Here is an 18,947-nt window from a genome sequence, read left to right as displayed (position 1 = left end):
GGTAGGGTTCAATTTTGAGATTGAAACTTTAATTTGGCCTATCTACAGATCGTAAAATCACTCAATTTTTTCAGATTAGCTTTAAAATCATCATAACTTTCATCCCTCCAAATTTTGAAAAAAGTTGCGAGGACCGTGTGCACTCCGTTCGCCACGGTCCCAGACATTTTTTTTGAAATTTGGGGAGATTGTCCTGATTGCATTTAACAGCTTAAATCTAGGAGATTGGCTGATTTTATTGAAATTTGCTACCTCTAAGATTCAAAATCTTCACTCTCTCTTTAGTGCATGAGTTTTACAACAATAAGCCCTACTTACACTATTCCCGTTAGACGAAGCCTTAGAATTAAGTCTTTCCAAAGTTTAATTACTGAGGAGATGGAACCTAATTTGAATGGCCTTTTTAATGAGGACACGGGTAATTCCTCTAATCCTCCTAATGATGAAGAAGCTCTCCATGAGGTTTCTGAAGAACAACTTTCGAAATTGGATAACCAATTTGATGATTTTCGACAATGGATGTCTCAAGAATACCCCGACAGTCAAGCTCTTCCCTTAATTGAGGGTCTAAAACGTATGGTTCAAAATGATAAGAATGGAATTGATATTTTGCATAGTATTGCACACATTGTGGATTTGAATGTGATGCCTATGAAGAGTTGTGCTGAAACTTTGGGTTATACACAACCTCCTACTCAAGTCAATCATTCTATCCCTTTGACAACTTCTATTGCTAGTATACCTACTTTTACATCAAACATAATGACTACTTCAATACAAGACATTCCACCTATGATTACCAGTCATGGGGGCAATCCTTCTTCTTCAATCAACCTTCTTCCTTCATTCAATCTGACTTCTTCATTCATTCCTTCAATGAGTGTTCCCATTACATCTCCACAAATGAACCTAGCGCAAGGGGGCAATTCGTTTAATCATTCCATTCCTCCTTGTAGTGTTCCTCCTTTCCAATCATCTCCTATGACTAACTATCATAGTGTCCCGCCACCTTACTCTCAATAAATACCTTCTTTCAATAACATAATACCTCCATCTCAATCTAACATGTCTAATATGAACTCTTCGACTGAAGCAACCATTAACAATCTTGCACAAACTATCTCTTCTTTACAGCAGCAAATTGCCTCTATGAATCAATCTAAGTTTAGTGTGTCCACATTTGATGTTGTGAGCCCACTTTCTCTTGACATTGTTTGAGCTATTCCCCCTAAGCATGTTGAACTCCCACAATTGGAACTTTACAATGGTAAAGGTGATCCTCTAACACATGTTAAGACCTTTCAAACAATATGTACTGATTTTGCTCATGACCAAAGATTGCTTGCAAAACTGTTTACTAGAACATTAAGAGACAGGGCTCTACAATGGTATTGCTCATTGCCTTCCTATTCTATTACTTCTTTCCAACAACTTGCAAATTCTTTTATTCAACAATTTCAAAACAATATAAGTCCTAAAGTTACTTTGATTGATTTAATGCAGTGTAAACAAGGTGTTAAAGAAAAAGTGACTGATTTCATTGGTAGATATAAGCATTTGTATGCTCAAATTTCTTTTCCAGTACCTGACAATGATATTCAAAGAATATTTATTTCTAATTTACAAAAAGATATTAGAGAAAAACTTCTGTTTTCTGAGTTTACTTCTTTCCAACAGTTGTGTGCAACTCTTCACAATTATCAACTGACTGTGAGTCAAATGGAACAAGAAAATCCTATGGCTCCGAGTGATAAGGGTGATAGTAGTCAACAACCATTTGGGAAGTTTAAACTAAACAGAGAGTCCATTAAATTCAATGAAAACATCATCAACAACAATGTGAATGCGGCATCAGGTGTGCCTCCTATTTCTAAGTTTTTCAAGAAAGAAAGAAAGTTTACTCCTTTGAAGGAATCATTGCATAGTATTATGAATAAGTTATTGGAACAAAATGTGCTTACTCTTCCTCCTATAAGGCAAATAGATCCTGCAAAGATTAATTCACCCTATTTTGATAACAAATCTTTTTGTCAATTTCATCGTCAACCTGGGCATGATACTGAAAAATGTTTTGCTTTAAAGGGTAAAATTCAAGATTTGATTGATAATAATACTATCTCTATTTTTGGTGTGAATGATAAAGGCAACACATCTGTAGCTCCTCCTAGCCAAAATCTTAAGATTTTTACTGATCCATTACCCTCTCATACCTCTAATGCGATTGATACTAATGATTCCTCTATCTTGCCTGATGATCTCGTGTCTATGACTGCGAATGTGATTAACTTTGTAGAGCAGTAGAGAATCCCTAGAGAACCTTCCATCACCTTTGATTCCAGTGAAACTATCAGGGCAATCCTTTATATATAGTTGCAAAAGTCAACAATACACCTTTCCGTGGAGTGCTTATTGATCCTTCTTGTATGGTTAATGTCATTACTGAAGAATTTCTTTTTACTTTGCAATTGAATCAAGTGATCTATGACGAAACAAATGTGGTTGTGAAATTATTTGATGCATTTTCTTCTCCTACAATTGGTTCTATTACATTACCTATTGACGTCCATAACAAATCCCTTGATGTGAGCTTTGCTATTATTCCATCGTTGAACAATTTCGTGTGAAGCTAGGCTATCCTTGGCTATCTTCCATGAAAGCTATTGCTTCTCCTATTCACAAGTGTTTTAAATTTCCCCATAATGGTGAAGTTGTTACTGTCAATCATAGTCTCTTTAAACCAGCTGAAAGAACTTCTAGCGTTCCTATTGATTACTTTTGGCCTAAACAATTCCAATCTCTTCCACCGCGAAGTGATCATCTTTTCAAATCTTATCAAAAGTGGAAAAAAGATATGATCCTATCTCTAAGTGAACCTAGAACACCCAAACTTGATATTCCTATCATTCTTGAGAAGGAAGTTCTTCCTTTGAAAGATAAAACTAATGTCTTTCCTCAAGAAGATTCCCAACCCATCCCTATGGATGTGACTATGTCTATGCCTAATAAACTTTCTAAAGGTAGACCTATACCTCCTCGTCATGATGGACTTGGTCTCCTTCCTAAACCAAATATTCTTCCTTTATATGGAGCAGTTCCTCCTCCTTCTTCTTATAGAGAGAAGAGACCCTCTTCTTCTCCTATTATCCAACCTAAGAGACCACAACCCAAACACCCAAGTGATAAGGATGAGAACATTCCTCCTCCTCAATCTTCTCAGCTTCCTACTAAGACTAGACGAAATCGTTCTGCACGTGAATGCCGACAGAAATGTCATCTTAGAGCTCAGGCAGCTGCTTCTCAAAATTTGCAATCCCCAAAAACACCTTCAGCTAGCATTATTCCATTTTCTCCTTAGCCAGAAATTGAGCCAAAATCTCCTAAACATAAGATGCATGATGGTCTTGATCCTGTGCGAGTTAAAGATCCTATTTTTATAAATCTTGATGATGATATAGATGAAAATGTTATTCATGATGAAAATGTTACTTCTTTTCATTCTGATAGTGAATATGAATATGTTGATGTTGATAACCATTTATCTAATGAATTTTCTAAAGCACTTATCCTAGCTCCTAGACAAGAACAACGTGGCTTGGAACATGAACATAGCCCTTGTTTGGATCTTGTGATAGCTCCATCTGCTGTGTTGGATGTTCCTCCTCTAGCGTGTTTCCTGCCTTCCCAAAATATTGATCAGCAAGATCGGGGGGTAGATGACGTGCTAGACTAGTTCATTAGCATAGCAGACTCTCTCCTCCTCTCTTGATCTTTTTTGTTACTTCTTCTATGTGTTATTCTCATTCTTCTATTTGTTGTCCTTAGTGTTGTCTACTTGAGGATGATGCAAAGCACGGAGATCTCTTTGGTCTCTCTCATGTTGACTCAAAAGGCACATGTGTTCCCTTCTTCTAGGTGACCTTCCTTGATTGGGGAATGAAGAACAATTATGCACACATACATATGATATACATGAATTATCATATAGCATACTGACCCCGAGGAAAGCGAAGTCACCTTGTGCTTTGTGTTTTGTATCTATTATCCTTGGGCTTATCTCACACTTGGGGGCTAAATCCTTGTGATAATGTGCTCCTTTCCCTTCTCATTTCCTATATGTATCACTACCTTAAAGCAATCACCCCCGATGAGGCATGTGCGATCGCTTTAACGTAGGGGGGCATACACCCCGTTCATATCTCTTCAAGATACTTGAAAATTTCTTGACAAATTTAGCTTTGCCTTGAAAATTTTTGATATCTTTCTTGCATGACTCATAGTGAGGGAACCTTACTACTGACAGTCATGATTCTCCCTCGTGATCTTCCCTTTTACTTTGTCAATCGAAGTCATAAGATCCTTAGTCCACTGGGGGCTTGGTATATCTTGCCTTCTTGACATGGTGAAAGTTATTCAATGTTGTTTCCTTGTACTTTATCGGAAGTATGGGCGTATGCTTATACTCCCGCTAAAGTGGGGGCTAAATGTAGCGTCCTAAAATTGTGACACTTGCAATTCCGACTGCATTTGGGTCTTCACGATGGCGGCGCAACGTTGAACCTGAATGGAGACCCCGAAACCTGTTTAAGACACCAAAAACTGCATTTTTCAGCACCCTGGCCTGATCCTCCTTGCACCCTGCTGTCCCAGGAGGTGGGACCATGGCACCCAGCGCCCTGTTCCCTGGCCCTATTTTGGGCCTGGTCTCTTTTGGGCATCGGGTCTTTAAGTTTGCAATTCGGGAAATAATGTTTCCTGGTCGGCCTAAGGTCGGAAAAATTAGTCTATCAGCCCTAATTGACAAGTATATAAACTACATTTCCCCTCCCATTTAGGGAGGTAGAAAGGAGGCAAGGAAAAAGAGAAAAATATATGCAAGCAAGAGGCGGAAGCGATATTCAAACATTCAAACATGCAAACATTCAAGCATTCCTTCAAGCAATTGAGCATTCTAAGTCTCCATTCAAGGCTAAGTGTTGCATTCAAGACAAGGATTCAACCATTGAAGAGGAGATCACTTACAACATACAAAATACAACATTCATTACACCTTCACATGTAAGAATACAAACATTCTTACAACAAGGTATCAGTACTTGTTTACATTACAAACATTTACATTTACTACATTCTCATTTCTTGGTTAATTTCAAAACTGGGGTTTGACCTAAAGGCAAACCCCTAATCCCTAACCCCCCAATCATCCTCTCTTTTCTGTGTGTAGGCTGCAGGTACGCGGCTATAATTGAAGATCTGGAATCCTTGTGCAGAGACGAACAGATCCCCCTTCGTTTCATGGATTTTTCGGAGGACCATGTGCACGCCCAGTGCCATCGTCTTGTCAACTTTCACCCAAATTTGCAGAACAGCATCATCTCGACATTTTACTGCTAATTCTAGGTCCGCAACTTCATCTCGTATCCCTATCTCTGTTTATAAGCAAATCTTTCTTACTTTAGATGCATTCCTAGTTCAATCTTTCTATCTACATTCTTTACAAAAGAGGGTATCCTTGATGTCTCAACCCTTGAAACTCATTTAGAATCCAGTCTTGCATTGCATGGGATTGGATCTTGTGGGTTTCAACCCCTCTTTTGAATGTAAAGTCCCTCCTAAGTGAAAACCATCAATCCTAGTGACCCCCTTTCTCCTTGGAGTGGGGGAGAACACCTAGGGTTCGATTTTCCGCTTTACATCTTCTTTAAAAGTAGAGTCTACAAAATTCTTGGAGGTAATGATGAACTGATTGCTACCAGGAAGCAAACTAGAGGTAACTTATTACATTTGAATAGTAATGTTAATAATTGTCTGGTTGCAAGAATGGAAGACTGTTGGTTATGACATAAAAGATGTTGTCATGTTAATTTTGATAATTTGGTTAAGATAAGAAAGTCAAGTATTGTAAAAGGATTACCCCAAATTGTCAAACTAGATAGTGTGATATGCAAAGATTGTCAAATCGGTAAGATGACCTCTATTTATTTCAAGAGCAAGAATTGTATTTCTAAGAATGTTTTAGATTTGGTACATACTGATCTCTATGGCCCTATGAGAACAATGAGTTATTACGATGATAATTATTTCATGATTTTTACTGATGACTATTCTAAAATGATGTGGGTGACATTTTTGAAGGAGAAAGTAGAAGCATTTAGTAAATTTAAATCATTTAAGTCTTTGGTTGAGAATGAAACCAGTAAGAACTTGAAGTGTTTAAGATCAAATCGAGGAGGTGAATTCACATCTGATGAATTTGTTAAGTATTGTGATGAACAAGGAATAAAGAGACAGATGTCTGCTCTGAGGACACCACAACATAATGGCATAGCAGAAAGGATGAACATAACAATGGTTGAAGCTGCAAGAACCATGTTATTACAGGTTGATGTATCCAAAATGTTTTGGAGAGAAGCGGTCAGTATTGTTGTATACACTTTAAACCAGGTACTAGTGAAGAGAGGTAATGTAATAAGACACCCTATGAGCCATGGTATGGAAAACCGCCTTGTGTAAGTTATTTAAGAATTTTTGGAAGTCAATGTTTTATTAAGAGAGATAACTACACTGAGAAATTTGATGCAAAATATGATAAAGGAATTTTTCTTGGTTACTCTTCTAAGAGTAAGGCATATAAATGTTACAATAAGAGAACCAAGAAAATTGTTGAAAGTGCTAATGTAAAAGTTGATGATCTATCTGATAAGTTTGAAGGTACAAGTAGATCAAAACTTGAAAATGATGATAATGAGGAAAAGTTTATGATCATTTCATCGAAGGCAAAGAATAATGAAGAACTGACAAATGCAGAATTAGATGCTCAACCAATAAGTGATGATAGTGAGGAAGAAAATGAAGAATCTAATGCAGAACTAGCACAAGAAATACCTAGATATGTCATACTGAACCATTCACAAGAGCATATAATTGGTAATAAGAATGCAAGTGTGCAAACCAGGAGAAAGATTTGAGAGAACTCATGTTTGATATCTACAATAGAACCCAAGATAGTTAAGGAAGCACTAAAGGATAATGGTTGGGTTAATGTAATGAATGAAGAATTAGATCAAATTGAGAAAATCAGACATGGTCACTTGTTCCTAGACCGGAGGATAAGAATGTAATTGGAACAAAATGGGTCTTTAGGAATAAATTGGATGAAGAAGGAAAGATTGTAAGAAACAGGGCAAGGCTAGTCTGCAAAGGGTATTCTCAAGAAGAAGGTGAGGGTAATGGTGAAACATTTGCACCGGTTTCTAGATTAGAAGGAGTAAGGATGTTGTCGGTATTTTCTGCATATAAGGGATTCAAAGTTTATCAAATGGATGTCAAATCAACCTTTCTAAATGGGATTCTAGAAGAAGAAGTATACATTGAACAACCAGATGGATTTTCCTTGACTAATGATAAGGACATGATGTGTAAATTGCACAAAGCACTAAATGGTCTAAAGCAGGCACCGAGAGCATGGTATGAGAGATTACATGCACATTTGATCAAAATTGGATTCCAGCGTACCAGTGAGGACAACAACATTTATTTGAAGACTAATGGAGACAAGATGATAATAGCAGAAGTGTTTGTAGATGACATAATATTTGGTGGAAATGATGATATGTGTATGGATTTTTTTGATATAATGAAAAAGGAATTTGAAATGTCTCTAATCAGTGAAAGAAATTTCTTTATTGGCTTACAGGTTCAACAACTGGATGGTGGTATTTTTTATTTGTCAGACCAATTATATCAAAGAGGTGTTGAAGACTTTTGGTATGGAAGATTGCAAACCAGTAGGAACACTGATAGTGATAGGCTACAAGTTATCAAAGGAAGATGATTCCCTTGTTGTTAGTGAAAAAGAGTATAGATCTATGATTGGAAAGCTACACTATGTTGTTCATAGGAGACCAAAAATTGCTCATGCTGTTGGATTAGTGGCTAGATTTCAAAAAGAACCTAAGGAGAGTCACATGGTGGATGTGAAGAGAATTTTTCGGTATCTCAAAGGCATAATAGACTATGGTTTATGGTATCCCTATAAAGGAGATTTTAGTTTGGATGTCTTTATTGATGTTGATTGGGAAGGAAATGTGGATGATCAAAAAAGCACAATCGGTGGAGCTTTTCTACTTGGAGGAAGATTAGTGGCATGGATGAGAAAGAAACAAACTTGTGTTTCTCAATCTATACCTGAAGCAGAGTATGTAGCTGCATCCATGAATTGCACGTAGGAAATATGGATGAGACATGTGCTAGAAGGATTCAAGATAGATATGTCAAAACCAGTGACTATCTATTGTGATAATACAAGTTCAATAAATATTTCTAAGAATCCTGTACTTCATTCTAGAACCAAGCACATTGAATTGAAGTATCATTTCCTAAGGGAAAGAGTTCAAAAAAAATAGTTCAAAATGGAATATGTGAAGAATAAAGACCAATTAGCCGATATCTTTACTAAGCTCTTACCGAAGGCTACCTTTGAGTTTCTTAGAGGTAAACTAGGAGTTAGACCCCTACACCAGAAGAAATAGAATGCTGGAGATGCATCAATCCTGTGGATTTCATGCTCATCTTTCACTAAGGGTTGATGAAGGTGCAGGCTATTCCTTTGGGGGAGCAAGTCTGATGTAAATTTCTAATTTAATGCTCTGTTATAATTTTTCTAATTTAATTAGCAAAGATGATGGAAGAGGTAGCAATAGAATTCAAGATAAGTGATGCATTTATACCTTTGGCATTGCTGTCAAAGGGGGAGAAGAAAAGAAAATCAGATATGGGAGAAGAAAAGAAATCAGATATGGGAGAAGAAAAGATATGAGAGAAGTTGAAGATCAAAAGATTAGATTGAGAGAAGCATTGGTTAAGGGGGAGAAGTCAAAAGGAGGAGAACCGTCAGATAATGTGATACCGACAAGCAAGTTGCAGATGATAATGTTACTCTGATTGTATATCTGATTAGTATTGCCATCAATGCCAAAGGGGGAGATTGTTGGCATTTGGCATAACTGATGCAGATGAGGTAATGTAGTTGAAGACTGATGGCTGCACCGATAGAGGACAGAAGTCTATTTGTGATGAAGAGATTGAGATTTTGTGATTAGATGACTTGATCAGTTATTTATGTTGTCATTGATGGTAACTGATGTCAAATGGTGATTACTGATGTTCCTGATGTTTTTCTTTTTCATCTAAGTGATTTGGTTTACCGGAAGACAAGGTTTACCGATAGAGAATTGAAGTCTGTGAAATAGGACTTTAACCGGTAAAGCAGATATATTTTGATTTCAAATCAGATGATCGACGTTGATTGGTGATTTGTGGTTTGGAATGTGAGTGTGTATGATGGAAAGGAGTCTCTGACCAAAACTATAACTTGGGATGTTTACCGGAAGTTGTGTTTCAAATTTATGATGAATTTTTGCTAATGTTTTAGTAGGGTTAAAGACCAGTGAAGATATCATCAAACCGGTAATGATTTTTGTTATGACGGTGATCAACGATGAGTCTACATGAAGGTGGTAACATGGCACAACTCGCGTGAAAAGATTTAATTGCTGTTTTGGCATGATTCAAGGAAGAATTTCTTGGGAATCAACGAAATGCTTAGTGGAGTGTTTTGAGGTTTTGACTGATAACTTAATGATGAATGAATAGTACCAAACCGGTACTGAGAAGGTGGGGGGGGGGTGAATCAGTACAGACAAAAACATTGTCTTAAACCGATTTGTCAACTAACACTTATGCACTGACAGACAGACAACAACACCAGTCCTTCAACAGAGTTCAACCGAAAAAACCCAGTATAACTGAGACAAGCAAAGATCGGTTGACACTTATCTTCTCATATAATCTAACTCTTCATTCCCATTTCACCCTAATGTATGAACATGCAATCTACCATCAAAGATGTACATATTACTGCAAGATCAACATGCATCACCACTTAACAAAAAAAAATCATAACATCACATGAAGAAAGCATCACACTTGACACACATATTTTTCATGTGGAAACCCAACTAGGAAAAACCACATTGGGGATGAATACCCACAAGCTTATTTCTGAACTCTTTAGAAGTCCGCTCTATTAGGAGCCTTGTCTGGTTTAAGACAGATACAATAGGTTCTGTTAGGAACTGATCCTGTTAGGGATCACCTGGTTAAGGGATGGCTACAATACCCGGTTAAGGGTTAAACCCTGTTAAGGGTACCTTGTTAGAGGATTTCAAGAACTCAATAGCTAAAGGATATCAATGACTCAGTAGCTTTGAGTTACCCTGTTAGAGGATTTTTGACAAGCCGGTTAAGGCTACCCTATTAGGGGATTTCACAACTATTGAAGTGGTTAAAGATCAACAAGTATATCAATGACCTGATAATAGCACTCAATGCCAATGCAGATCGGCTTAAGCTCCTCTTCACCTTCTGCACTTACACTCTGCAGATATGACTTCTCTCCTCTAGTCTGGAAAGAATCATGTATCTCTTCTCTTAGATACACACACACAACTTTAGAAAGAAGCATAACGTCGACCTTATAGGACAACAGACAGGTCAGTAGCATAAACCCTAAACCCTAGACCTATTAGGTTAAGGAATTCAAATGGTTCAATCTTGACCGTTGATCATACTGTATTGAATGCAATAGTCTTGATCCAATCTCAAGACTTTCTCCATCATTCATTTTCCACCGATTTCATGGCGGCTGATAACCCATCACACATTATCATCGTTTACAGACTTTGTACATTCCCGAGGTAGATAGGAACACTCTTCTTTATGCAAGATCCTTCACGCACACAAGGCTTATGTGGAAACACTATCTGTTCTTTGTTATTATGCTAACTTCATCACATAAAGATCACTGATTGAGTCACATAGGCTTGAGATACTCCAATCGGAAATCCTGAAGTGGAAACTACCTACCAACCAGTAGTCATACAATGCTTCCATGTACCGGTTCTCACATATGCTGGTTCTCTCTTCATATCACATATTGACATCAATGACAACATACAATATCATTATGTCCTCATACCGGTTCACATAATGCCAACATTGACTTTAGCACAGATCAGATTTTCGTGATGGGTTACGATCAACCAATGGTTGATATTGCATTTTAATTTATTGTAATGATCTGTACATTAATCCATGACAATCTCTTATGATTTGTATTATAAATTCATGAGGTAATTAGGGTTTAGTGGACAACCTAGTTGAGATGGCTATTTAGGATGGCATAGTTGATGTTTATGATGTTGGTGGTCTTAGAGAATGTGTTGAGCTATCCAAGTGAAGTGTGAGATCTCCTTGAGAGTTGCAAAGTGTTGTGCATAACTGGATTTGATCAAGCAAGCAAATAAGTGCAAGTAATAGATCACTTATTCATTGTTGTTCCCTAACAGTTATAGTAGATTAAATCCCTTAACTGGGTAGGTCCTAACAGGCCTTAAACATTTAAGTCCCCTAACAGGGTAGCTCTCAAAAGAGTGTTAAAATCCTCTCATGAGGTTGATCCTAATAGATCATCAAGCTCCTAACTGGGCTTCTAGGAAAATCCCTTAATCGGGTGACTCCTAATAGGGCTAAGCTCCTAACAGAGCGTACTTCAAAAGAGTACAAATATTTGTGGGTACCAACTCCCACCATGGTTTTTCCCTAATTGGGTTTCCACCTCTAAACTTATGTTGTTCATGTGCGAAATGTTTTTCATGTGATGTTCTTGTTTATGTTTCATTTCATGCATTATTTCTGAGACATCGGTTATAATGTTTTATCTAAGGTTTATCAAAGGTTGCCGGTACTGGTAAGAGTTGATAGAGAAAATATTTAATCTAATAGATGAGGATAATAAGTTGGTAAATAATCAAATCTATATAACTTCTTAAGTGGTGAAAGAATTGGTAAATGTGGTAAATGATTTGATTAATGTGTTAAGAAAATCTGGTAAAGAGGTTGTTAGATCTGATAAAAGAAGTTGAGATATTTATTAAATGATTTCAGATATGATATAAGTTTGATTTTGGGTTTAAAGTTTCAATTGGTATTAATATTGATTCATCCCCCCCTCTCAATATTAACCGGATCCTCATAGGATTAATATTGAGAGCATATATTCACTGCACTTTGGAGGATCTAGGATCATCAAAGATTAATTAAATGTACTTGTCCACTTTGCTGAACAAGGATGGATTGATCCAACTAGAATTTTCAATTCTGAAGGATCAGGGTTTCACCGATATTCTGGAGATGCCCGAGTTTGAGGATGAAATGATTCAATATGTGCTGAGCCGAGTCTATGGCAAGTTCATAAGGCTTGAATGACCCTACAAAATTAGCAAGGAGGCGATTCATTCAATCACTGGTTTACCCCAGTTCAGACAGACACTGGTAGGAGGAAGATTCTAAACAATGAAGTGAACAAGCTAACCAGTGCCACCTTTGACAATTGATTGATGTGGATTAGCACCATCAGGGATAAAGATGTTCAATTTGCAAGCATGGTGATAAGATACAAGGTAACTCAATCCAACCGGCTGAACTCTGTTTCTAGTTCCTGTATCTATTGCGCACACAAGATGGTAAAATAAAATGTGAAATATGATCTATGTCAATGGATGTGCAATGAATTAATTTCAAATTTGGGAAAGATTAAGGGAAAAGTGAAAGGTATATTCCAGTATGGGAATCTCATTGTCTGTTTAATGCTTTTCTTTTTGAATGAGATACCGAGATTTGGTAAGAGGCAATGGGCCTTTGATATACCAATAGGAAAATAGATTAAGGATGTCTTGAGGAATTTGGGATAGGATAGAGACTCCATTATGTGGGGTTATTCAAAGCAATTCATAAAGAAATGAAAAAGAGGGAAAGGATACCTAAGCATATAGTTGACAAATACTCTACCGACATATGCTTCATGGTGAAGAAGGATAAGACTTTAATGGAGGCAGTGCAACCTAGAACTATCTGGGTTACTAAAATGGGCTATGAGGTTGATGCACAAGATCTTGGATCTCTATGCCAAGATGCTTATAGATGCCTCGGTTGATGAGGAAGAGAAAAATTTTGGTACTACAAAGCAGATAGAATCTGAAGTGAAGATAGGTTTCAGTAAGAAGAAAAGGAAGGACAAATAAAGAAGGTTGGACATGATGTCCAGAAGATGTCCTCTAAGGTCAAAAAAATCATTGGTTTGGCAAAGATATCTCCTCTGACAGCTATACAAGCTTCTCCAAAAGAAGGAACTAGCAAGGGTATATCGAAGAGGAAGAAACCAGAGACCTTTATTGCTCCTGTTGAATCTGGTTCTGAGACTAAGGAAGAAACCCCAAAGATTCCTTAGATCTACATGAGGATTCAGAGGAAAAATCCAAAGGAAGGGAAGTTGTAGAAAACCAAAGTCACTCCTCTGGCAGCATAGAAGAAAATTTTGAAGGAGAGGAAGCCTAATAAGAAACAAAAAACCGGCCAAGAAGTCTTCTCCCACCCCTAGTAAGAAGAAGAAATTAGACCTAGATAAAACTCTTGAATCTGGTAAAAGTGTCAAGGTTATTGGTCCTCTTTCTGTTGCTGAACTAATTGATCAAATCACAAAGGATGGCATTTTGAGTAACATAAAACATTATAATGGTGATATGCATGATAATGAGAAAAAGGAAATAGAAGATTCAGTTTTTTTATACTTAGATATATATAAGAAAGCTTTACTTGAGATTGAGAAGAAAATACTGACAAATTTGTATAACAAGTTAGATGCTAGGAGATTGTCTATGATTGAGGAAGACAAACACATAAAGGATTAGGAATTACTAACTGTTTGTGGTTCTATTACTGAAGAAGAGATGCGACAGTGTCTAGATTTTGCTAACAAAACAATATTCCATAGTAGACACCAGCATATAAGTCTTATGGTGGGCAGAGTAAATGAGTTTGTCAAGGAAACTCATGAGGCATGGGTTAAGTTCTATGTTGATAAACCAGGTTTATTTATATCACCGAATACACTGCCTAAGTCTGACATTCCAGACATCTCGGTTGATGCTAAGGGCAAAGGTATACTAGGTGCAAATCCACCAATTTTGGAACAAAAACTTACTAAGGATATTCCTCTGATAGTAACACATGTATAGGATGTAGAGATCAACATACTAGTAGAAGACAATCCTCCTCCACTAATTGATGTTGATAAAATTGAAATAATGAAGTAGAGGCTACAAAAATAACTGCACCAAGTGGTGAAGCCATCGGTGCTAAGGAGAAGATAAAGGACGCAGTTGAACAAAAGGCAAATGAGAAAGGTTAGGATGAACAAACTGAAGTCAAGGTACCAACACCTTCTCCGGCTATTGGTCCCTCATTGTTGGCACTTGAATCATCTAGTCAAGAAGATTTTGGTCATTTTGGGAATAAGAATATTGAGCAACTGAGCAGTTTTGAATTGATGTTTGTTACGACTCAGAAATTGAGGAAGGAAGGATCAGAGGATAAATAGGTTATTGAGAAGGCTATTCCAATTTTGCAGTAGGTTGCACCAAAATTGAAGATAGATCAAGTTGCTAACTTCCATTTGGTAAGTTGAAAGGTTTGACTGAGCACATTGCAAAAGAGTATACAACTCTTCAACAAGTGTCAAACTGATAGTTGGTGGAAAGGTATAATACTGCTAGAAAGGTCACCTATGATAATATGATCACATCCGACAAAGCTAAGCTAATAGAAGAGATGACAAGCATTGATGAAGCTCTTCATCAATGTAGTCGCATATAATGGTCTTGCACTAGCACAATAAAAATATATTTCTAGAAATTTTGAGCAAACAAAGGTAGAAACTGTAAAGGAAATTGTAGAAAAAGAGAAACAGAAATTCTTTGAGGAAGGAATGAAGAAGTGTAACAAGGAATTTGACACACTTCTACCGGAACTGTGCAATTTATTGAAAGAGTACAAAACTCTGTACAAAGACACCTGTAAGACAAACTTTTTGACCATAGATGTAGACAAAAAGATGAGCAAGGTACAGGAAGAAATCAATAAACTTGCAGATAATTTTGTTAACTCAACTGATACATTATCAGTTTTTGAGGAAAAGATAACAAATTTTGAGGAAGAAGTACTCAAATTGGAAAGAGAAAAAGAGAAAATAATAAACAAGGCAAAACTTTTGAGATCTAAACTAAGTCCAAGATTGGACTATTTAGCATCTTTGTGGAAGCAAATCTCAGAGGCACTAACACAGGGAAGCAAAACACTGGCAGAGCACCTATAGTATCTCACTGGTACAATAAACAAAACTAAGACAACAATAAAAGACAATAAGAAGTTTATGGATGGCATAAACTTAATTTTAGGAGATCTTCTTCAGATAATAACTACCTAACTACAAGGTTGAGGTTATGGATTGGTACAACTACAAACTCTACTAACCTTTGTCATTGATGCCAAAGAGGGAGTAGTAGGATGAGAAAATTCAAAAACACAGGGATCATATGCTCAGGGGGAGTTCTCACATTTTTGGTAACATTTTTGGTCTACACATTTTTGGATATCTTTTTGAAATTTCTCAAGTGTTGTCGTCAATGCCAAAGAGGGAGATTGTTGGCATATGGACACTCCAATGAGACATTGTATGTGATTGAAGGTTTTTTCATTGATGGCAACCTTGCAATCCTATGGCACCGGTAAGACATTATACCGACAAAGCATTATTCAAACAAGACAGTGCACCGGCATCAACAAGATCAATCTACATCGGCACCGGCACAGAAGATGTACACCGACATAGAAGAGAACATGTATACTGGCATAGAGGCTGACATGATTTTTGATATGTAATATTTTGTTTATTATTGTAAGCCGACTTGGCAAAATTGTAAAATGACTCTTGTATATAAAAGAGATCATTGTAGTCATTTGTAGGATATGGATAGGAAGCATAAAGAAAATTATAAGGCAGACCTAATGTGCGAATTGTAGGTCAAGGGTATATGTAAAGAACAAAGCAAGAACCGGTACTGAATCTGGCATTGAAGATGCTATTGTAAAGCAGTACAGATCATTGGATTTGCATAATCCTCATTGTAAGTCAGTGTGACTTCTTATTGAGTAGTGTGCTCTAGGCAGTTGGCCTTCCTGCATGTGCAGGCCCCTATTGTAAGTAATATTCTCTTATTGGCCAGTAAGTGAATATTGTGGGTCACAAATCCCACTAAGGTTTTTCCCACACTGGGTTTCCTCGTTAAACATCTTGTGTTATGGTGTTCTTTCCATGTGGATGTTTTTGATTCTATTATTTACATTAATTCTTGCATACTGGTATACTATTACTCTATGTTCTGCATGTTCTATTTTAAGAAAATCTCATTACCGGTTAGATACTGATTCACCCCCCCTCTCAGTATCTGTGGGAACCCTAACATCAATACCATTCAAAAGTGATTACAAGTTGTTCCAAATTGTCCTTATTTGCCTTAACTTTATTATCTAGGTCTGTTGTAATTTTTGTTGTGTTAGTGCAAGACTAGTATATGCAACTACATTGATGAAGAGCTTCATCAATCCTTGTCATCTCTTCTATCAGCTTAGCTTTGTTGGATGTGATCATATTGTCATAGGTGACCTTTCTAGTAGTATTATACATTTCCACCAACTATCGGTTTGACACTTATTGAAGAGTTTTATACTCTTTTAAAATGTGCTCAGTCAAAACTTTCAACTTATCGGATGGAAGTTAGCAACTTGATCTATCTTGTATTCTGGTGCAAGTTGCTGCAAAATTGGAATAGCCTACTCTGCAATGCCAAAGACCGAGGCAAAAAAAATAAGAAATGAAATTCTATACAAAGCAAATTGTGAATATCGAATCTAAATTTACTTGAAAATATCCAGATAAGCACCCTTCAAAAATGCCAAATAAGTATCCCAGCAGGATTGTAGAGTTCCCAAAATTGATACAAACTCATTTAGAATGTAAGCATGCAGTTCTTCTTCTATTAGGGTTGTCAGTGGGGGCATATTCATCCAGTCCATACATTCTCGCTTATGAAGTAACAAAGTAATAAGTTGGGGACTTACCAAACCTCTCAATTCTCAGGCCCGTCGGATTAATTTGTCCTTTTCCTTCTCTAGGTCTGAAATTTTAAGACTCTAAAAAAAAAATTTGAACATCAACTGAGATGGTCAATGATTCAGTACCATCAAAAGTTATTACAAGTTGTTCCAAATTGTCCTTATCTGCCTTACCTTTATTATCCAGGTCTGCTGTAATTTTTATTGTGCTAGTGCAAGACTAGTATATGCGACTACATTGATGAAGAGCTTCATCAATGCTTGTCATCTCTTCTATCAGCTTAGCTTTGTCGGATGTGATCATATTATCATAGGTGACCTTTCTAGTAGTATTATACCTTTCCACCAACTATTAGTTTGACACTTGTTGAAGATTTGTATACTCTTTTGCAATGTGCTCAGTCAAACCTTTCAACTTACCAAATGGAAGTTAGCAACTTGATCTATCTTGAATTTTGGTGCAACCTACTGCAAAATTGGAATAGCCTTCTCAATAACCTATTTATCCTCTGATCCTTCCTTCCTGAATTTTTGAGCCGCAACAAACATCAATTCAAAACTGCTTAGTTGCTCAATATTCTTATTCCCAAAATGACCAAAATATTCTTGACTGGATGATTCAAGTGCCAACAATGAGGGACCAATAGCCAAAGAAGGTGTTGGTACCTTGACTTCAGTCTGTTCATCTTTACTGCTTTACAATAGCATCTTCAATGCCAGATTCAGTACCGGTTCTTGCTCTATTCTTTACATATACCCTTGACCTACAATTCGCACATTAGGTTTGCCTTATAATTTTCTTTATGCTTCCTATCCATATCCTACAAATGACTACAATGATCTCTTTTATATACAAGAGTCATTTTACAATTTGCCAAGTCGGCTTACAATAATAAACAAAATATTACATATCAAAAATCCTGTCGGCCTCTGTGCTGATATACATGTTCTCTTCTGTGTCGGTGCCAGTGTAGATTGATCTTGTTGATGTCGGTGCACTGTCTTGTTTGAATAATGCTTTGCTGGTATAATGTCTTGCTATTGCCATAGGATTGCAAGGTTGCCATCAATGACAAAACCTTCAATCACATACAATGTCTCATTGGAGTGTCCATATGCCAACAATTGAATCATTGACCATCTCCATTGATGGTCAAATTTTATTTTTAGAGTCTGAAATTTTAGCCTTGGAGAAGGAAAAGGACAAATTAATCCGGTGGGCTAGAGAATTGAGAGGTTTGGTAAGTCCCCGACTTAATACTTGTAATACCCTAAAAATGGTCATCTAAACCATGGGCCCCTAATCTCAACAACATCACCAAGGTCCTAACCAAAAGGCAATTATAATTAATCTTGAACACACAATTAATTTTTTAAATCATCAATGACACATGGAAAATTAATCACTCTGAATTAATTAAATAAATATTTAATTAATTGATCATTTCAAATAAATCATTTTTAAACAATTATCCTATTTATTTTATTAAATATCCTAGTATATTCAATTAAATAAATCAATTTTCCATCAAATCATCAAAAAAAGAATTAATTGGAAGAAAAAATTAAAATTTGAGAAAAGAAATCAAATGGAGATAATCTTGAAAATCAAATTAAAAATTGAAAAAAATCTCAGAAAAGCAATTAAAACAATTCAAACTCAAAATTGAATGAAACAGAGAATAAATTAGTTTTTTTAATTTTATCTTAATTTTAGTTCAATTTCCTTTAAAACTAAGAAAAGCAACCAATCACATCAATTCACCTAGATTGTGCTTCTTCTTGGAAAATCTTGACCGCTCATCATCATTTGATCTCAGCCATTGGTTTCTTTTTGAATTTTCTATAAATTCAGGCTCTCATCTCCTAATCAAGGATCT

Source organism: Cryptomeria japonica, chromosome 4 (genome assembly GCF_030272615.1).
Source record: "Cryptomeria japonica chromosome 4, Sugi_1.0, whole genome shotgun sequence".
In the NCBI taxonomy this organism is placed as follows: Eukaryota; Viridiplantae; Streptophyta; class Pinopsida; order Cupressales; family Cupressaceae; genus Cryptomeria; species Cryptomeria japonica.
Note: the sequence above shows the minus strand (reverse complement) of the source record.